The sequence below is a fragment of the Caloenas nicobarica genome, chromosome 5, assembly GCF_036013445.1.
Source record: "Caloenas nicobarica isolate bCalNic1 chromosome 5, bCalNic1.hap1, whole genome shotgun sequence".
NCBI classification, from domain to species: domain Eukaryota; kingdom Metazoa; phylum Chordata; class Aves; order Columbiformes; family Columbidae; genus Caloenas; species Caloenas nicobarica.
The window spans coordinates 13,353,739-13,374,273 of record NC_088249.1 but is presented as its reverse complement, the minus strand read 5'-3'; positions in this window follow the sequence as shown (position 1 = coordinate 13,374,273).

Sequence of the window (20,535 nt, the reverse complement as noted above, 5' to 3'; positions counted from 1 at the left end):
GAGGATTCCCTTCTCAAACACAGTTTCAGTATATTATGGACCCTCTCAAATTTAGCATAGAAATGGGAGAGAGGAGGAGAGATCTATTCAATGAACAGAAAGATATCTTAACAGAACACAAATTTAGCTCTGGAACAAATTTCTGTAGGATGTCGTGAGGTCCAGAAGGATAAAAATCTCTAGAAATAATAGAATACTAGGTCGGAAGGGACCACAATGATCATCTGGTCCAAGCTTTCTTGGCAAAAGCGTGATCTAGACAAGATGGCCCAGCACCCTGTCCAGCTGAATCTTGTAAGTGGCAATGTTGGGGAATCCACCACTTCCCTGGGGAAATTATTCCAATGGCTGATTGTTCTCATAATGAAAAATCTCTCTCTTGTGTGCAGTTGGAATTTCCTCAGGAGTAACTTGTACCCATTGCCCTTAGTCTTTTACATGTGACTTTTTGTAAAAAGGGAGTCACCATCTTCTTTGTAGCCACCCTTTAAATACTGGAACATGGTGACAAGATCTCCCCTAAACCTTCTTTTCTCAAGGCTGAACAAGCCCTGTTCTCTCAGCCTTTCCTCACGTGGCAGCTTCCCAGTCCTTTGGTCATCTTTGTAGCCCTTCTCTGGACCCTCTCCAATCTGTCCACATCTTTTTTGTATAGCAGGGACCAAACCTGAACACAGTATTCCAGGTGTGGCCTGACTAGTGCTGTGTAGAGCAGGATAATGACTTCTTTGTCTCTGCTGGTGATGTCCTTGCTAATGCAGCCCATCATCTGAAGGATGATGCAATCACAGATTTTTAAAAACAAATCTAGTCACAACCTCCAGTTCAAGAAGTAGGTAAGTTCGTGGTTGCATGAACCAGGGAAGGTAGTCTGGGAGAAAAATCACTCTATATTTACCTGTTTTCTTATATTTTTCCACTGGACATGTACTATTTACTCCTGTTAGATAGAGAATACTGGGCTAGACGGAGCTCTGGTTTGCCTGAGGTTGTAAACTCGTGTGTTTACCCTACCTACAGAAAATGCTGAAAAGCTTGAAATCAAAGGGGTAGTACTACAGCTTGATTGTACTTTTATAATAAAGTCCATCTTTGTTAAATAAAGAGATCACCAAGTTACAATGAATTCAAATTCAACTGTGTCTATAAACATAACATTGTTTACATCTTTCATTTATGATGATATTTCAACTAAAGTTGTTCTGAAATTGCTCTGCTTTTGCGTTATGTCATAAAATGGAAGCATATATTACATTATGCAGTAAGGAGCTGTATCTCATTTAAAACACATAACCACATAATTTCATAGATATATATCTATATATAGATATATATCTATGAACAATGAAATTGCCCCAAAATTAAAACCCTCCTGGCAGTGTATTTGTAAACACAATCAGCCCATAATCCAATAAAGAGACTCTGTTTTGAATTAATGTGAATTACTTCTCTATTCTGCCTTTACAAATACAACTTTTCATCTGAACTTCCTCACTCCCTCTTTGTTTCACTAAAAATAATCATAGTGATTTTCTTCCTCACTTGTAAATAGCAGAGGAACCATTTGAAAAGTAGAATAAAATGGAGTTGAAAAAAAAAATAACAAAATAAAAGAAGCCAATATCATTCTTTTTATACCTGCAAATAGAATAAGAAAATCTAATTTCTCAGGACTTCTGGCATGAAATACTTTGCATTTTAAAAAGAAACCGTCACTTCAATCATTTTTTATGATTCTGATAATGAAAATGAAAGCTAGATTGTTAAATGGAAAGTGCAATGATTTTATATACACATAAAAAAGAAACCATTTCTTTAATTCTAATAATTTTTAAAAAATTCCCAATGACAACCTTTTAGTTATAATTCATTAACCTTCCATACAACAATATTTGGTACAAAAAAAAACCCTTACAATATACGGATACAAATTAAATACTGAGAGGTTAATCCCTGAACAAGACAGTAATTCAAAGGGAAGTGCTTAGCTTGTAATATTTACTGAACTGAGTAAAAAAAAAAAAAAAAAATTTTAACATAAAGTACTCAGAATTTGGAAGATAAATTGAAGACTGATATGCCTGAAATATTCAACTACAAGGTTTTCTTTCCACTTAGTATGTGCTTTTCTTCAAGCTTCCAGAAATTTAGTGATACTAAAAACAATTTGAGGAAACTACCAAAAAAAAATTACTTATTTGTGAGGATTTTTATTTTTATATCAGGAAGCTTAACATTTTCTAATAAATTCTTATTCAGCTATTAAAATTTTTTCTGCTAGACATGATAACTATATAGACCAAATGGTATCAATTCCAGCTTCCTGACTGATGCTACTACAATTTTTCTTGTTTTCTCAATGGAATGTTATTTTTCTGCTCTTCCTAAGCCAACGGGTTCAGAGCTGAAAGTTTGCTGAACTGGATAAAGGATCTATGCTCCCTCAAACTGCAGGAAATCACATCAAGAGTACTTGTTCTCCCATCTAATACCTTACGAAGTTAAATACAATCTCTTTTCAGTCCTCCTTCTCCTAAAACATACCATCTTGACACTTTCTGGTGTCATAAAAGTCAAGTCCCACTGATTTTGGTAGGTCTGTGATACTGTGGGATCAACCCAGGAAAACCATTTAAGACCTTGGCGAATGAGGATATGAGGATGTGGAAGGACGGGAGTTGTATACTCTACTGGGTCTTCTCCATTCTTTCTCCATCCTGCTGCAGAGCACATCTTAGACAAGTAAGACAAAAAAACAACAATCAGGATGCCAGACAAATAGGCAAATGGCAAACGCCACCTGCTTCCAAAGGGAAGTGAGGACTTGACTACAGGTACAAAATCCCCAAATTTAGGAAAGAACTGGAGAATTTAGGAGAGTCTCATGTCTATGCCCTCTTAAGTGGCTCTGAACATGGGACTACCACAGCTCGTCCCCAGATATGCAATGCTTACACAGGAGTGGCAGGATCTGCTGACAGGGCTACTAAGTGAATTGCACGTCTTCAGTGCTGCGTAAGAAAATAAAAACACATTGTCAATCATAGCAGAAACCTGCAGCATATTTATTGTCATCAAGGAAGTCTCCGACTTTAGAAAATGGTTTCCAAAGTCAAGCCTTACTTCTAATTGAAGTCCACAGGGCCAAAGCAAGAAGAGATCAAAACACTGGTTGCCCTCAGGCAGGCTGTGAGGCCTAAGGTCTGAGAGGGGAGCTTGGCCATGTGGTTTGTGCCCGTGGAGGGACCCATGGAAGCAAACACAGCACAGGGCAGACAGGCAGAGTCTGGACTAAGTCAGCACCAGCTGAGACAGCACTGCCCTTTTCAATCTACCCCCTGGTTCGCACACTTGACACCTCCCAGAGACCTTGCAGCAGCCCTTGCTCACCCTCCCGTGCCTAGCGCCACACCAGCTGGGAGCAGCCTGCTTCCCTGCAGACTGCCCTGTCCCGTCAGACCACAAAGAAGCCATTTTCATCCCATCAACCTAGGCCAGCCTTGCGTTCGTGGCAGGCTGGCCAGAGGCTTTCCCAGGCTCCCCTTCCTCAGTGCCGGGGAAAGTAGGACTTCATGGAAGATCCCCCTTCCCCACTGTTCTACTTCCCCTCCCAGACCCACTGGCCCTCCCTTCTCCTCCAGTCGCTTCAGATCACAAACGAACTGTTTCTTTAAATCCTCCAGCTTAGATTGGTTGCAGGCTTCTGGGAGCCCGTGGCCAAAACTAAAGCCAGGGACAATTCCTGAACAAGTAAGCTCACAATGCCCTGTTTATTTATACAGCACAAATGATTGAAATCATTATGCCCCAGACTAGCGGGACCTATTTATAAACAACATCTTAAGATGAGCAATATAGCAGGACTTTCCACCGCTTCACAACAAGCGCCAGCCCCCTCCCCCCATCCCCACTATAAAGCTCCGAGGCCCTTCTGACTTGCCACATGAAAGATGCATTCCTCGCCTGTTAAATTAAAATCTAATCATATTCTGCAGTAAACAAGGCACAAAGAACACTCTCAAAATTATGGGATGAAAACCAGCAACACTAAGGGCCAAACTCTCAGATCTATCCTACAGCTCTTTGACAAATGCAATCAGTTAAACATTTGAGCACTTGACAACAGTCACCCCACCAGACGTTTGATCTGCCTGGTATTCCACCCTCTTCCATAAATTATGGATCTTCAGATCTGCATGTCCTCCATGTTTGTGATGGCTGGTCTCCAACAGAGAGGAGGCTTGGGAAGAAGTGGATATTTCTCTCAAAACACTTAAATTACTCCTATGTTTCTGCCTATACAAAGCAGATCTGGAACTACTTAAGTGGGCATCAGTTGCGTTTGGAGCCTTGGAAGGAATAACTTTTGCTTTTCATCCTCCTCAAACACTCATCCAACCTAAACAAAATGTGAGATCTAAACAGCAGCCTCACACTTCAGTGCCGCCTGGACTTTTGACTCATAGCAGTACTCTTTGACTCTTGAAATGCTCATGCTACAGCCTGGCAACCTGTATGCAAGGGGACAGGAGCATGGCTGGAGTTGTGAGATGATGGCGAATACCATGGGGAGCCAAGGGCTGGCTTTTAAATGTTGCACATCACCCTTGGGTCAACATGGATGACAGGTCCCTTGCAGATCCTATGAATCAAAAACGTTGGATGATTACTTGGGCTGTATACTTTTTATAATGTTACCAGTTTACTTAACTGTGGTAATCGTGATGAGTCTCTGACATTATTAGAATTTTAGAATTAATAAGGCTTAGCACCTCCATGGTGCTTTGCATTTTTCTTTTCAGAGTAGAGAACAAGTATTAACTAATTGCTTTTCAGAAAAACACTTTTATTATCACGATTTTATGAAGTGGAAACTCAGAGGTTAAGTAACTTGCCTGAAGTCATTCAATAAGTTGCACTGGGATTAAAATTTAGGAGTTAGCTGCCAGCCCTATTTTTTTACCACCGTATCACTCTGCCTCTTATTATAAGAATTTAATTTACTTGGCAGAGAATGCACCTTTCATGTGGTAAGCCATATATTGCCATTCTAATGGAGTTGAAGGAAGGTGAGAAGGCCAGCAGATTTCATAGTGAGCTGAAGAATCACATCACAGTGATTCTGTTTAAAAATCTTTATCTAATGGAAGATGGCTTCTACTCTCTAAAAAACAAGAACTTTGTTTCAAAATATGGATGATCATAGACAAGTATCTAGATTTCTGTTCAGCCATCTAGAGAAAGAGGCTGAAAGCTAAGGAAACTGTGACAATTAGGTCCTTCTGGTATTTTGAGATCTATTTCCTACAATTTCACCAAAATGCAGGCAATATTTTGAAACCTGAGCACTAGAATGTATGTATTCTTCCCCCAGTTTTCTGCCCTTGATTTGAGTTCTCGTTTACGTTTTTTCCTGTGATATTCTTCTTTTAGAACTACTCTGTTCCTTTAGTGCAGACTTTTGAAAAGCTGAAGATCCAATATAGACAAGGGTACATGCATGTGTGTGTGTGCACAATGGTAGGAACTATATAGCTAGAAAGACATTTTCATGTATCCATTTTTCACAGGCTAATCTAATAAATCAATATGGAAAGTTCTGCAAGTACTGAAAATCAGTGAATCAGTGGCCACCTTCTGGATGCGACAACAGCAACAAAGCTCTGTGAACGTGTCTCTGTATGTACACATGTGAGAGAAGGGGAGATCACATTTTCGACACCCACATCTCCATGTATATCCATCTCTCCTGTATTACAGCCTCCAATGAAAAATAGCCTCAGGAATTCATATACAGGCAGATGAACTCTGTTAACATTGCATTCCAGCTCCAAGATAGAACTGTGCAGGTGTGTTGTAAATTCATCACTAAATAAAGATGCTGCCTTTTATTTTTCTGTGGAATAATTGTCACAATATAGAGCCACAAAGTCAAAGAAAGTGTCAAAAGACCAGTAACGACCATTATGAGAATGTCTTGAGATGTGAAGAAAGAAGAAAATCTGTCTGAACACAGACCAATTCCAGAAACAGAAAATGAACACAGCAGCTGTGCAAAGATCCAAGAAAAGAAAGATCAGTGCCATTAGTGGGAGAAAAAATTTGATACAAGACATTTTAAAAATAGTGAGGAAAAAGAATGTGAATTTGATAATATAAATGAAATCTTATGCTAGAAGTTCAAGTTTGCAAGACTCAGGAAAGCAGTCATTACTGAAAATGTACTCTGACATGTAAAAATCACTGCTAAAATCACCTAACAAATAAAAAAGAACATACAGAAATACATTTTAATTATTTTTGTGTACAGCAGATACACAGACATTTGTCAAAAGCACAGTAAAAGTGATTTATTTAAATTCCGGAAAGATTTACTGACACCTCACTTCATTTAACCTGTTTGGTTTTCTTAAATGTGAGTTGTTTGATTTGCTCAAGTTCTTGCCATTGTAGCTGAGCACTGCAGTAGTTGCCTGGAGAGCACAAAACTATTTGTCCACTCTCCTACATGTCTTCTACCTTATGCTCACAAGTATGGGTATGAAACCTATGTCTAAACCACTTTTTTAGCAATGGACAGGTTGACTTCTCTTGGGAATGTGTGCCATTTTCAACAGATGCAGAGGAAATAGTGGAAATACATCCACAATGTTCATTTGGCCCTGGCCTTGCGCCTGAGGAGCCTCTTAGTCCATGTAATTCAAGTTATTCCTGGTAACATTGAAAGATCTAGAAACATTCAACAGATTCCCCAGTGATCCAAATGACCCTGTGCTACATATGTTTTTATCAGCTTTAGCTGGGATATGATTCTGCTGAAATCTAAGATTGGTTCCTTCCATACTCAAAATACTCATTCCACAAGTATCAAGAGTCATACCAGGTTTCTGGGAAGACCTGTGGGATGGAATGACATGAAAGAAAAATTAGTTGTCTTTCTCTTGACAGGAATCCCAAGGTTCCTGAAAATCAGCAGTGTTTGCCTAAATCATGTGAAGCTGAGCAACCTGGACTCTGCTGGTGGCATTCTAACAGGAAAGAATTTCTTATCAGGACAATAATCACTGTCACTGTCAGTATATCACAGGATGGAGGGAGAGGAGCAGTGATCTTGAGGGTCTTTAAATCTTTCTCTCCCTTTTTTTTCCTCCCCACCTTTTTTTTTTTTCTTTTTTTGAAAAAGAGAATTACTTCTATTCTGTTACCCACCAGCTAATCTTTTGAGTTCCCCAGAGTGGGCTGGCCACTTCTTTCCTCTTATTTTCTCCTCCATTTCCTGCCATATTTTTATCCTTTCCACAGGATGAAGCATGATTTTCAATGAAGAGACCAGGCAAGTTCAAGGCTGGTGATTCCTCCATGGAATTTCTCAGACCTCCCATACATTGTTTCCTACTGCTGTACATTTTCTCCTGGGAACCACACTGCCTCTGTTTGGTCTTGAGAGAGGATATTACTCCTGTCACCTGTAGAACTGGAGAAGAGTCTAATCTCTATGGGTTTGTAGAATCTGATTCCACCTCTGATCCTTTTCCAGTGTTTCCATGTCTCCAGAATTATTCCTGTGGCAGAAAATCGTGATGATAGTCCCAGTCATCTTCATTCCCTTACATGGCTTGATACAAATGAGAAGGCGAGCTGGTGCTTTTACCACAGGGACCTAGAATTCAACTGACACAAGGGCAAATGAGGTCTGTATGCACCCCAATCTAAACACAAGTTCAGGCTTCCTACAGGGCCCATATGGAAGAGCAGAGCCAGAAGTGGGGTAGTATTGACAAAACATTTCCTTTTTCTCCATATTGAATGCCAAGACAGTTAGTACTCTCAGCTTACCATTTTAGCCAGGAAATTTGAAGCCAAACTATGCTATACATGTAAATCATTGTGGGGTTATATCCATGAAAACAAGGCAAAACTTAGACCACAGATTTTCCAGGGAAAAACAAGTGCTGCATTTCAGGCAATTAGGAGCAGTAAAGTAAACATTTAGTCACCATTGACTCATGAGCTGAAAAACACAGTAGTCAATTACAGCTTTCGGCAGCAATAATTAATATGGTGTTGATGAAAACTGTGTTTTTCACTCAACATACAAAGCTATTCCAGGTAATTAAATGTAACCTCATCTATATCTAATTTGTCTTTAATCTGCACACGATACAGTATTTCAACCTCATATCCTGTATTCTGGAAGGAAAATAATATAGGAACATTACCTAAAGCATATACCAAATAACCCTAACATGATTTGTTTACATTTAAAACTATTTCACACTTTATGATTAAGTATTTGACTATGAAAAGGTTTGTGCTTTAATCATTTGCACAATCTTTCTTACATTACTCTTTATGTCTGATTTATGCAGATAAAGTAAGAGATCAATTTTAACCATGTATTCCACATAGACATTTATTTATTTGTATGTTTTAACTTCCTGGGGCTTTTCCAGAAGCATTAAACAGAAAGAAAGTAAACAATTACATAAGAGATGACTCTTGCCATTTCTGATGAAGGACCTGTGATATTTTGAAGCTTCTGAATACAGAAAGAGGTGTTATGTGCAAAGTAGTCCTTAGTATTGACCTGATTTTCCAAACTGCAGGTTATCTACGTCTCTCATTGAAGCTAACGGAACTTCAAATGCACCCCTGAAAATTAATGTATATCACTGCTCTCTAAGTCACTGTTTATAAACCCAAGTAATTTGAAATCCATATTTCCAGCTTGACTACCCAACCAATTCCAGCTATAGTCATATAGCAAGAAAAATGGAAAGACAAATTATCTCATCTCAAGCTTCAATTTACTTATTTTTAGATTTGCGAGAGTTTCTTTGCATGTTAGGCTTTGAGGTGTTCCTCCACAAACTGTGTGCCAGTTGAAGCATCAGTTTCATGTGACTTGCCAAAGTGTACTCTTACTAGACTAGTTTAAATCTGCAGTGTCAATACTACACGGCTAATACACCTGGCATTTTTACATCTGACCTGCAGATTAGTTGTCCCTATTAGGTTCTTAAAATAAACTTCCAGAAAAGATAAACTTTTAAACAACATGAAATTAAGAAGAGTTGCTACTACCTTTAGCAAACACAATATATTTTGTATTCTTCATGAAATAACAACTTCGCCATCTTTATTAGCACAAGAAGATCTTGTTCCATAACACTATCATAGCTTTACAGTTTCTGAATAAAATGGTTTGCTATTGTACAACAAAATGTCAAGTTACTGGGCCTTTAGTTCTGTCAACCTTTCTGATAACTGCTTTAGCTTAATTCAGAAAAGATAGTTTGTTCTCAACTATCAGCATTATCCATTCTCCCAAATTAAATAACATGAAAACATGACTAAAATTCCCAATCAAGACATTTCTCTGATAGTGACATACCAAAATATTCTGAATTGGAGACTATTATTTTTGTTGACCTAAACATTCACTATGAGGCTGGATTTTCAGAAGCAGTGACAATATCTTTGAGCAAAATTCAGAAAAGTTGTGTGGTCCAGTCAGGTGGATTTTTGGTCCATGAAACGTATTTAGTGTAAAATGTAAGACCCTTTGATACCAAGGAAATTCTCTGACTTTGGTATCAAACAAACTCTTTCTCTGAGCATGAGCAAGAAAGCCTTTAACACTTTCAGAGGGGGCACAAGCCAAAACAAATGACACAATCAGCCAACAAATGACAAGCACAACACAATGCCTTACATGAGCATAATAAGTAAGCCTATTTGTGTTATTTATTTGGAGGAACAAAGAGGCTTTTCCAGAAACCATCTATACATTGTTGAAAAGGAGTGAATTACCTATAGCTTTCAAAGGAAAACAGTGCTGTTCAAATAAACTTGGAGGTTGGAAGAAACTGGGTTACTGACTGTGGGTCTGAGTTAGGAGACTTAAACACTTCTCTGGATTTTGTCTCACTGCTTACACAAAACGCAGGTACATGGGCATGCAGGGTTTCAGCAGAGAGACATTGCCACAAACATCAGATCTGGAGCCAGGCTTGCAGCTACCCGAATCTAGTGTTTTGCTTTGAAGTTGCCTTCTGTAGCACCATAACAATAAGTAGGGGGAAAAAAAACCTTAATATCCTCTGGCTAGAAAGTATAATTACAGATGGTGGGCTAGATTTCATGATCAAAAACTGTTAGCTAAGACCCTAAAATTATGAGTTTTAAATAATAAAGTATGTGCTGAAGTCTCTAGAGTCACCTTTGGGTTTGAACTGTTGGTGTGCTTGGGCACGTGTTCAAGCTTTTTGTCACAACCACAGGGACTGGAAAGTTCTGCTTTCTTTTAAAGGAAAGATGAGATTCTCACATGGTCACTTCATTTCAACAATGGAGGCTTTAAAGGAAACACCAGTTAGGGCAAGTTTCATGATAAAATGGTAAAAACTGGCAACACTATGGGTCTTCTCAAAATTCATGAACATGAAAAGAAGCCAGGTGAAATTGATTTGGTTTCAGGTTTCACAGAAGCTTGCAGCTCAACTCCAGCTTATCCTGAAGTTCACTGAAGTTCAGCCTTTCAAGGCATTCTGGTTTGTTATATGGGTAATACTTAGGGTATTACACGGATTTGACATGAGGCAGGTGAAGCTCAGTAGGTCCAACGGTGTCTTGATTTGAGATTTTGAGTCTGCTTAAATACAAAACAGAAAGCAAAATTCCATCTTCCTCTGAAACCAGGGAAAAGTTTCATACAATCCGTCATGAGCCAGATTCACTTGTTGAAGAGTTCTTGGGACTCACCAAAGTCCATGTTTGTGTAACTGTGCAGTGAGGTTAGTCTATGGGGTCCTACCACAATGCGTACAGGGCAAACCAGGAATCTTGGAAACAGGGCAAAGGGAAGGGTGTAGATGTGTCTTGCTGTGAAGAGAGGATTTACCTCTCCCAAGGATGCAGAGAACCACAGTCGGTCCTCACCACAGGATTTACTAGAGCCTGAGGCTGTTTTCTAAAATGTGGTAGACTAGAGCACCTTTGCACAAAGTACATTTAGAGTGTATGCTCCTTGGTGCTGAGAGGCTCTTTCTTTCTTTCCATTACAGCTAGTAGAGACAGAGGAAATGGAGTATAGTTCTCAAACCATTTTCTAGATTTCAAACAATTCTCCGTTCCTTATTCAGACTAAAGTTGAACCCCCGAAACTCTTCCTGAACTGACAATTCCAAAAAGTTCAGGTCAAGCCAGCTAAAAAACACAACTCCAATAATATCAAAGTAGCCAGTGTGCATTTGACCACTGGCTACAAAAACATTGTCAATCTGGTTTAGAAATGTTTTATAGGATTTTTTTAGTTAATATATAAAAAGTCACATATTTTAAAACTGCGCTTTGTGAAGTAACTCATAAAAATTTTTGCCTACTAGTCTGTGGAGCTACTCATGACACAATTGTTACCATTGCTTTTCTCGTCTAGAGTTTTAATGCCAAACAGTCATATTTGAAATGAATGGTTTTTCTCTTTTATTTTATCTCTAATTTTTATGGTGAAATTCTTGCTCTAGTTAAGAAGGTATGGTCAGTTGTCACCCATTATTTCAGAATTCTGAGTAATAAGAATGGGCTAAAATGAAAATTTCACTATTTTAGCACCTTTGTTTTTCCAGCATGCAAATTCAATTAATATAAAGTGAAGCTCTGAAGGATGTATTAAAGCATTACCAATCCTTACTGGTTTAACAAGAAAGAAGATATGTATCTTTTGTGTTTATCTACATCATTCTTACATAGTTATTAAACTTCCCCCAAAATATTACTTTAATAATTTTTAATTAACACACAATAAATATCCTATTAAATTGAACTCTTTAGTTTGCAGAAGTAATTATTCATTTGAGACACTTAATTTGAAGGGTTATCGCAGATCCTTAAGTCTATAAGTTAGATTGCAATACTTCTCATCAGGAATTTTATAGAAAGTTCATTTCAGGCTGAAAATCATGCTTGAGCATTTCAAAGGCACTTAAAGCCCAAATTTAATTCAAGTAATATTAGGCCACTCTACTGGGTGTGCAATTTGTGCCAACAGTGCTCCCTTATACAATTAGTGGAGATACCTCATTTTCTATGTTGATTATATGGTCAGTTTGGGGTAACAGTGCTTTTAAATTCTGTCCCTGGATAAATGCCTTAGTTTAGGAGCAACGAATACAGACCTCAGCTGCCTAGCATATATCTTTCACAAAACCTCAGTTTTCTCTGAAAATTCCAGTCTTCATCCAGATTTCAAGACAGGGAGGAAACAATAAGAGCATGAATTCATTATTTTTTTCTGATTTAAGGAAATGTGCAGTCTTCGTAATCCATCGTAATTTCAAATCATAAATCTGAAGCTCAGGAAGTATTTGCCATTTCTGTTGAGTTACTTGTCAGTCTGGCCACTGAAGAATTTAAGGTCCATTTTGAAGCAGGATAGGAGAAGTCTTCATATGGTCAAGCCTCCACTACTGAAATGACACAGCTGATAATAGAAAATTGCTTGGGTTTTTTTTGGTTTTTGATACTTTCTCCATTAAACTATGTTCTACGGGGTGGTTATTCAGACACTTCCATATTATTTATGTCTTCCAGTACATCCATCCTTCACTCTCCCTTCAATTTATTTCTACCTATTCATGCAAAATGAGTCATTTTGAGCCTTCTGTGGCCAGCAGTTTGGTCACAAAGTGAGTGCTTATAGCAGGTTCATGCATTTGTGAATCAGTTGTTCTGATTACAAGCAAAAACACATAACTGAGTGAAATACTGTGGTTGTGTGTAAAGTCATAGTAACCTTACATGCATGAGTCCCAGATTTCTGGCTTCCTCCTCTTTTAGTATAGCTCTCCCTTGAGCACTTATTTGTTTGCCCTTGCCAAAAGAATTATTCACCTAAACACAGCCCCCTTGTGATGTCAATGGAAGTCTGAGCAACCTACGGCAGAGAATGTTCAAAACTTATATTGCTACAAAACAATGTTGTCTTCTGGTTTGTTTTATTTTCTTGGATATTCTGTTCTGTGAGAAAAGTAATCCTGTAACTAAGACTGACTTGTGATTTTTCACAGTGTAACAAAGTATAATAAAAATGCCTCTATTTCACCTTCTAATGATTAAATCTCTCCAATGCCCTGAGCCTTGGACATGCAGGCACACAAGTAATTTTATCCACATGAGTAATCCCACTGAACTCTCTGGGTACACACATATAGCATTGCACATATTCACATCAGCAAGATCAAGAACTGGTTTTGTGGAGAACATCTGTGGCAAAGGAATCTTCTGGCAAATAAACAGTGTCTACATTAGCAAACCTCATAGCTTTGCTTCAGTGCTCAGTCACCCACAAAAGTCACTTACTGCCTTGCACAGCACTTGCTTTGAGCAATATTCCTCAAGTAATTTGCTTTAAATTCTTTAAACACTGTGACAACATAGTTTACTAAAGCTTTCAGAAAATTAAAAAAAAGGTTATAACCACTTATTGTAGGTAGTTAGAAGTCATTGCAAATGGTGTATTTGAAAATCAAAGTTAACAACTTGCCAATTGATATTTCATTCTGCATTACTTAGTGGTCAGGATAATGGCTTCCTATCTTCATGCAGTTTTTTTCACCTGATAATGTTGAATTTTTGAGCAACAGTGTGAGCACAAGAACAGTTTGTGTAAGTAAATGAACCGTGTCAGCAACTGTAATTCAGTCAGCATTGAAAATATGATCAAAATGTATTAAATTATTTGTGATAGTTTCTCTCTGCAAGAAGGCAAATCTATTTGAACAAAAAAAAATTAACTAGAATATGAAACTGCAATAATAAAAATGTCATGTCCCTTTAAATAGTATATGAGACCTCACATATTCTACATCTTAAGTTGTATTTCATTCTAAAGCAACTAAGAAAATTAATTTGTGGCTAAAAGTACAGCATTTCGAAAGGATTGCTCTATAGGTAAATTAAACAAAGAAACCCAAGACAAAAAAAACCCATCTATATAACCATTCTCAAATGGGCAATACATTTTATACAACATAAAAGATCAGCTGCAGTGTTATATGACAGCTAAAAACTCTTGTATTGATTCCCAAAAATATTGACTTAATTTTATCAAAATGTATTTATTCATCACTGCTGCATCAATGATCTTCTGTATTTTATATGTAAATAATATATTCTATTCCCTTGATCATGTTAATCTTACTAATGACAAATTACCATTCTCCACGTACAGTTCCTAGATTTACAAATTATCACTCCTGCTTTCAGGGGACTGAGAATCAGCCACGCTTGCTAATGCCTCCATGGATCGCCTGACACATAGCAGATTTTTATATTCCCTTTTAAAGCATTCAGCTTGCAAGAAATAATTTATAAATCTGGCTATCACTCGCACTTATCCTCTTACTGCTTGAGGGGGAAAAAGAACAAGATCAAATTGGGAGGATTATTAACAATTTAAGAACTTTATTTGCTTCAATTAACTCTTTGCAGGAAGAATTGCATGCTAAAGACCATTGGTTTTAGGAGAGGAAAGTGAAGTATCCTGTCTTTTCAGTTATGGTGGAGAACTTGGACAAACAAAAAATATTTAGAGATACTTTTTGTTTTCTGACTTCAAAAACCAGAAACTTTTTACATTTTAAATGTACATTTAAAACTAAGAGCTCCTTTTAGCAAAATAACATGACTTCCATTAAGGAATTAAAACTGTGACAAATCAAGAAAGCTAAAAATTCAGACTTTGGGACGGTTTCTGTCTTACTCTGCACCTGTGCACAGTGGAGACAAAATGCTACTGTACTCATTGTGATGCTTCCTTCCTCCACTTGGTATTTCCTTTGTAGTTGTATAAATGGTGATGACACAATAGAGAATGAGATCCTGAAATTTCACACTTGTGTAGGTTCACCTGTCTTGGGGTAACCCCTGAATGCAACCTTCTCCTTCCCATGCAGAGACAAATGCTTGTGATAGTCCCACAGCAGCTTGCTACCTTTCATTGCAGGAAGCTCCTTAGCTCTTTCAGTGCAAGGGAATGAACAGTGCTGGCTGTAATTACTGAGCAACTGCTGAAAAGGAAAGACAGTCAGCTGTTCCTTCACTGTAAAAATATTTTGGGAGTCACTTTGAAGATTCCTGCCACATCCTCAGGGCCATGGATAGCAGTAGGAGAACTCCCAATGTAAGATGGGATTCAGTTGCCAAAGGCTGCTGCCTAAATAGCAGCCGAGATAGTTCAGAGTTTCCCTGCTGTCTCTTGTAGCTGCCACTCCAGAAGGAAAAGGTGTCCTGAAGGTCCTGCCAATCCCATGGGGATGTCCCACATACCCAAGGCTTCTGAAATGCTATCATGTACCTAGATTCAAGTGATGGAATAACTCCCGTTGAACCCAAGTAATTTCCCACCATAGCTGGTGAAAGTTTCTATTCCAATGATAACAGATAACACTAATTGTAATCAATATCACTAATCAGTATCTTCTGGCAGCAAAACATCTGTGTGATAAATGCTTAGAGATAAAAATAACATTAAGAAAGCAAAGGGCTCATGACATGTACTACAAGCCAACTCTCCATTCCTTTGCTCAGTGCCCCCTCTCACCCCGCCCTTGGAATAAAAAGGGAGCTCCCCTGAGACCATTGGGAGGAACAACTCAGGAGCCTCCTGGGGTGACGGTATCTCTTATTTACATCTGAAATTTTCATGTGGTGCATCTATCTTGCTGATGCCCTCCACTCTCAACACCTTTCTACAGGGGGAACAAAAACAGAACCCCTACAGCTGATAAATCCTCATGTTGCAGGGAAGAAATGACTGTGACGGCTTCCTTTATCTTCGCTTCTGCCTGACCATTCCCCATATATGACCACGGTACTGACCATAAGTGTGGCAGGATTTTACTCATTAGGAAGCCTTTTCTGCCTACAGAATAACTTTAAGTATCCTAATGGGATCTGTAATTAGCAGAATACAATATTTTTAATAGACTCCAAAATCCCATTTCTACTTCATTAAATCAAGGGTTCTTTTGAGCAGTCTATGTGTCAATAAGTATTTACGACTGAAGCACAAGTTATTGGCCTGTACGGTACAGCTATTTCCATTTGTCACATTGATGTGTATTTGGGGACTATCTAAAATACAGACTGGATCAATTATAATGGTTGATCATGTAAATTCTCCTTAGTTCAGTGGTCATTGCCACAATAGACTTTCAGAAGCACCGCAGTCCATCATGTATCTAATGTATAGAAACCTATTTCTGATATTCATTCATTATGAGGCTGTCACATATATTGGGGATGAGCGGAAAGGCTGGAAATGGATGGCATGTGGACATGATTTTTTTAAATTTCAGATGACAGATACATGCCATATGCAAACTTCCTCCTTCTCCGTACATCACTAGACATTAAGCCCCCTTCTTTCTCTGTACAAGAAGAGTTAAGATTTTAAAGAGTAGGGAAAAGCTAGCCTTGTTTTTAGAGAACAATATTTCTTTTCTCTCTTGAGCTCTTTAAAGACTCCAGCTATCTGTGGAAGGCATCTCATTATAAATATGCTCATCTACTTACATTCCCTTTAGGAATGTCAGGATAGAAAGGGGCCCTGTTATCTACTTCTTATAAAAAGGTTGAAAATGCTGCTTCTCACCTTGCAGGGAGGACTCCCAGCTCTTGCTATTGCTAGCAGCTATTTTAAAAATAGTTAGCTTCTGGAACTATGAAGTTCTGGGCCGAATATCAGTTACAAACAAGTATACAAAAAAAAAGTCTGTTCCAATCTATGGCAGTTTGAACTGCTTGGGATCCTACTGCACTTGCACTGTGGTTATTATTTTCCATGTAGCTGGAACACTAAATCTGTAGCAGAACCAATTCTTTACTTGCCTACCAAAAAAAAAAAAAGTATCAAAGTCTAACTTCAGGGTAATTGCAGCAGCTAAATCCAAAGTGGTTAGTACAGGTAACTTTATGTTAATTTTAGTTAGAATTTAAGGGTTGCTGCCTACAAACACGCATTCATAGCTTTAGTTACATGAGTCATTCAATGACAGCCAATGAAAATATTTGGTGAGTAAAATTCCATATATGTTTATAGGCTTCAGTCCTAACAGGGTACTAATAAGCAATTCAGATATGAAGTTTACTTCCTCATATGCATTAATGTTAATTACAAGTAACCAGAATTATAAAGACAATGTAATTACATTCTAATTATAGCATAACCACAGCCACTGTGTTATAAGTTCAACCCCATTTTTAAAATTTTTTCACTCCCTAGAGACATATTATTTTAGCACACGCTTTTATTCCTATTTTCGTATCCTAGCTTTCAACAACGCACATCTGAACACTCAGACAAGCTCTTCACCCAGCTTCCATTGGACAGCAGAGCAAGTGAAACATTATTTAACCATATTTTCAATTAAGAGTTACTCACATTACTTTTATTCTTTATAAACCAGAAGAAACATAAAGGAATTATAAAGGCAGAATAGCTTCCATTTCATTTATACACAACACTCAAATCTTGACGCGGCAACACAGTGTTAGTCCAGTAGCTGTCTATGCTGAAAACAGGAAGAACTGCTGGAAGGCTTGACAGTTAAATAGGGAAACATGACAATAGATGCTAGACATGTGGAACATATAATAGATGTGTAACAGATACATTCTATATACTTCCTTTCTGGACTTATATTGGTACAACAGCCACAAAAGCTGTTTTGTCCTGGTCAGCCTAGTGGATCATGATTGGTTTGCTCTGTCAGAAGAAAAAGGGTACCAGCAAGGAAGTAATAGGACAAACGGAGTTCCATCTCTGAGCAGAGAGGGAAGGGGGAAAATAGAAAAATCACCAATCTTCCATCTGAGTATTTTCTCACACCCAACAGCTGATAGCGAGGGAACTGGTTATCCTCTCAGGAAAGGCAACTCAAGATAATAAGACACCCACTTCCACCTGCAGAAGAACACATCTAGTTGTGGGGAAAAGAAAATGAGGGAAGGCCAAGAGAGTGTCCACTGTTTCACTGCATTAAGGTGGAAAATTATGCCTCTGAGGGAACACCTGAAAGTCTGAGGGGTTTGTTGACACAGATGAAGTCCCTTGTTTCCCTTGAGGATGAAACAAGAGTAAAAGAAGCAGAACAAGATGACAAAGCACTCCAGTTAGGAGAAGCTCTGTGTGCTCAGCTGTGTGTTTCCTGGCTGGAAGGAGGAAGTGTTATAGAGTGATGATTCTTCCCCATTGGCAAAGGGCACCATTGCTAAACAGAAGAAATGAAATAAATCATAAGATAAAGCCAAACAAACCAAATAGACTTACTTCTAGTCTTAGAAGAACATGAATCTTGTCTCCAGGGTATGTGTGTCATCCTACACACCTGTATTACAAAGCCTGGCTAGTAGCATCATGCCCTGGAAAGAAGAAGATGCTGCCAGGTGGAAGTGGTTCATTCCCTGTTTGCCATACAAGGATACTTCTCAGCCATCTCTGCAGTAACTGCCCACGGCATCCCAGACCTACTTGGAGCTCAGTGCTATTTTCCACTGGACACAAAATACTAGCTAAACAAGCCCAGTTCAAATCTTGGAGTGAAAATTTCTCTGAGACTCCGAGTCTTACTCACATTGTAGTTTCCTTCGCAGAGAAGTAAGAACAGAAACATCTCTGAAATATCAAAGAAGCATACAGTGGCTGGAAGAGAGAGAAAGCTCAAGACAGCTTCACCAAAGATATGTTTGCTGGCTTGTGAAGATATTATTCTGATAAAGTCAAGTAAATTTAAATAAACAAAGAGAGGAGGAGGGAGAATTGCAAAGGCACATGGGGGCTTAGAAAACCTACTGATCACAAACTGAGGACAACAGCAGGAATGCAGGGAAGGAGTTCTCCACCATGGATGGTAGACATAAAGTACTAAACTGAAAGTCCAAGACAAGGAAAACAGATTGAAGGTAATTTTATTTCAGGGCTGTAAGAAGCTGAGGATAGAGTCTCAAAGCCATTTCACTAATTTGTTATGTCTGTCTGTCATTATTAGAGGTATCTTAACTATGCCTTTTTATCAGATAACCATATAGATATCCTTCATAAGGTAGAAGAATCAACAACATGTAACAATTTATTGTTTTACATAGCCTCCAGGGTCACCTTGTTTAGTCAGTTTAAAGGTGAGGAAATAGGGCGGTACACTTCTGAAGATGCTGGTTCTCATTTAACTTTGTAGATACAGCAAGAGTATTCCGTAATTATCAATAGCAAGAAGAGGACTTTGAAAACTCAGAGTTACCCAAGAGCCATAGCCTAGATCAGCAAAGGAAGGCACAAACAGAGAGAGTAACCCATATGCTCAATGCCAGCTGCCAGAGCTGTTGTGCTTTATGACTGGCATTAGTGTGATGACAGGTCCTTGAAGGAGAATATAGCCTATTTCACAATGAAACATTCACAGGATACCATGTCATCATCTGTATGTATGTTTAAGTTCAACAGCTGGGGAAGCCTTTAGATGCTTAAATTCAAGAGGGCAAAAAGACCTCAGGGAAGAAACCACTCATCATTCAGTATTTTTTCCCCAGAACAATAGAATAAATTAAATGAATGTGTCAAATAATAATATTCAAATAATTACATTTGACCCAGACAAAATGAAAAGGGAAAATAAAATGCACATAGTATAATGAAGCATCACAAAACAGTTAAGAATCAGTTGTTCAGAATAAATGCAGGAAACAGTATTTAAAAATTAAAGTAACCAAGAAGAAACATATCAAATATTAGCGGTCAGCAGTGTTTGCTGTGCAAATTCATCACTTTGGCCTGAATACAAATAACCAGTACACGTATATTTTGAGAACGGGAAAAGACTGAAATTAGACTGTTTCTAATGCTGGGAGACTCAGCTATGCAGTTCACCCTTGCCATCCTATATCACAAAACGTGTAAATGGAGACACCTCTCAGGTGTGTCTAATATCAGATAGAACAAGCAGTAACATCACTAAAAGTTTTAAGTCAATAAGGTAGCTGACTAACCTCCTGTTATCCAATGCAACCATAATAATCCCATCAAGTATCGTTTTATAATAAAAAAGCCTATGTTCATTTTCTAGCAATCCTATTAAAAATGTATCTGATGCTCACAAGAACACAGACTCAGAGACGTGGAGAAACTAAATTACTTAGTCTGTGCACTTAGAAATAAGCAGCATTTCCAAAGAAGTATAGTTTGGAAAGCACATGCACATTTACCTGGAGAGGAGTCAGCATGGGAAACCTGAACAATGAGCCGCAGTGAAACAGTCACACTGACAATCTGGAGATGGTGTCCTCCTAAAGCCATGAGCATGTAAGTAACCAGCATCCTACTTACACTCACCTCCTGATTATATCCCACACACATGAAGGAACCTCATTGCTGGTCTGGATGGTCTCTTGCCCAAATAAAATATTTCATTTCTGCATAGCTGGAGTCCTCCTGATGGGAGCAGCCTGCCCACAAACCCAGCATCAGAGTGCAGTGCTGGG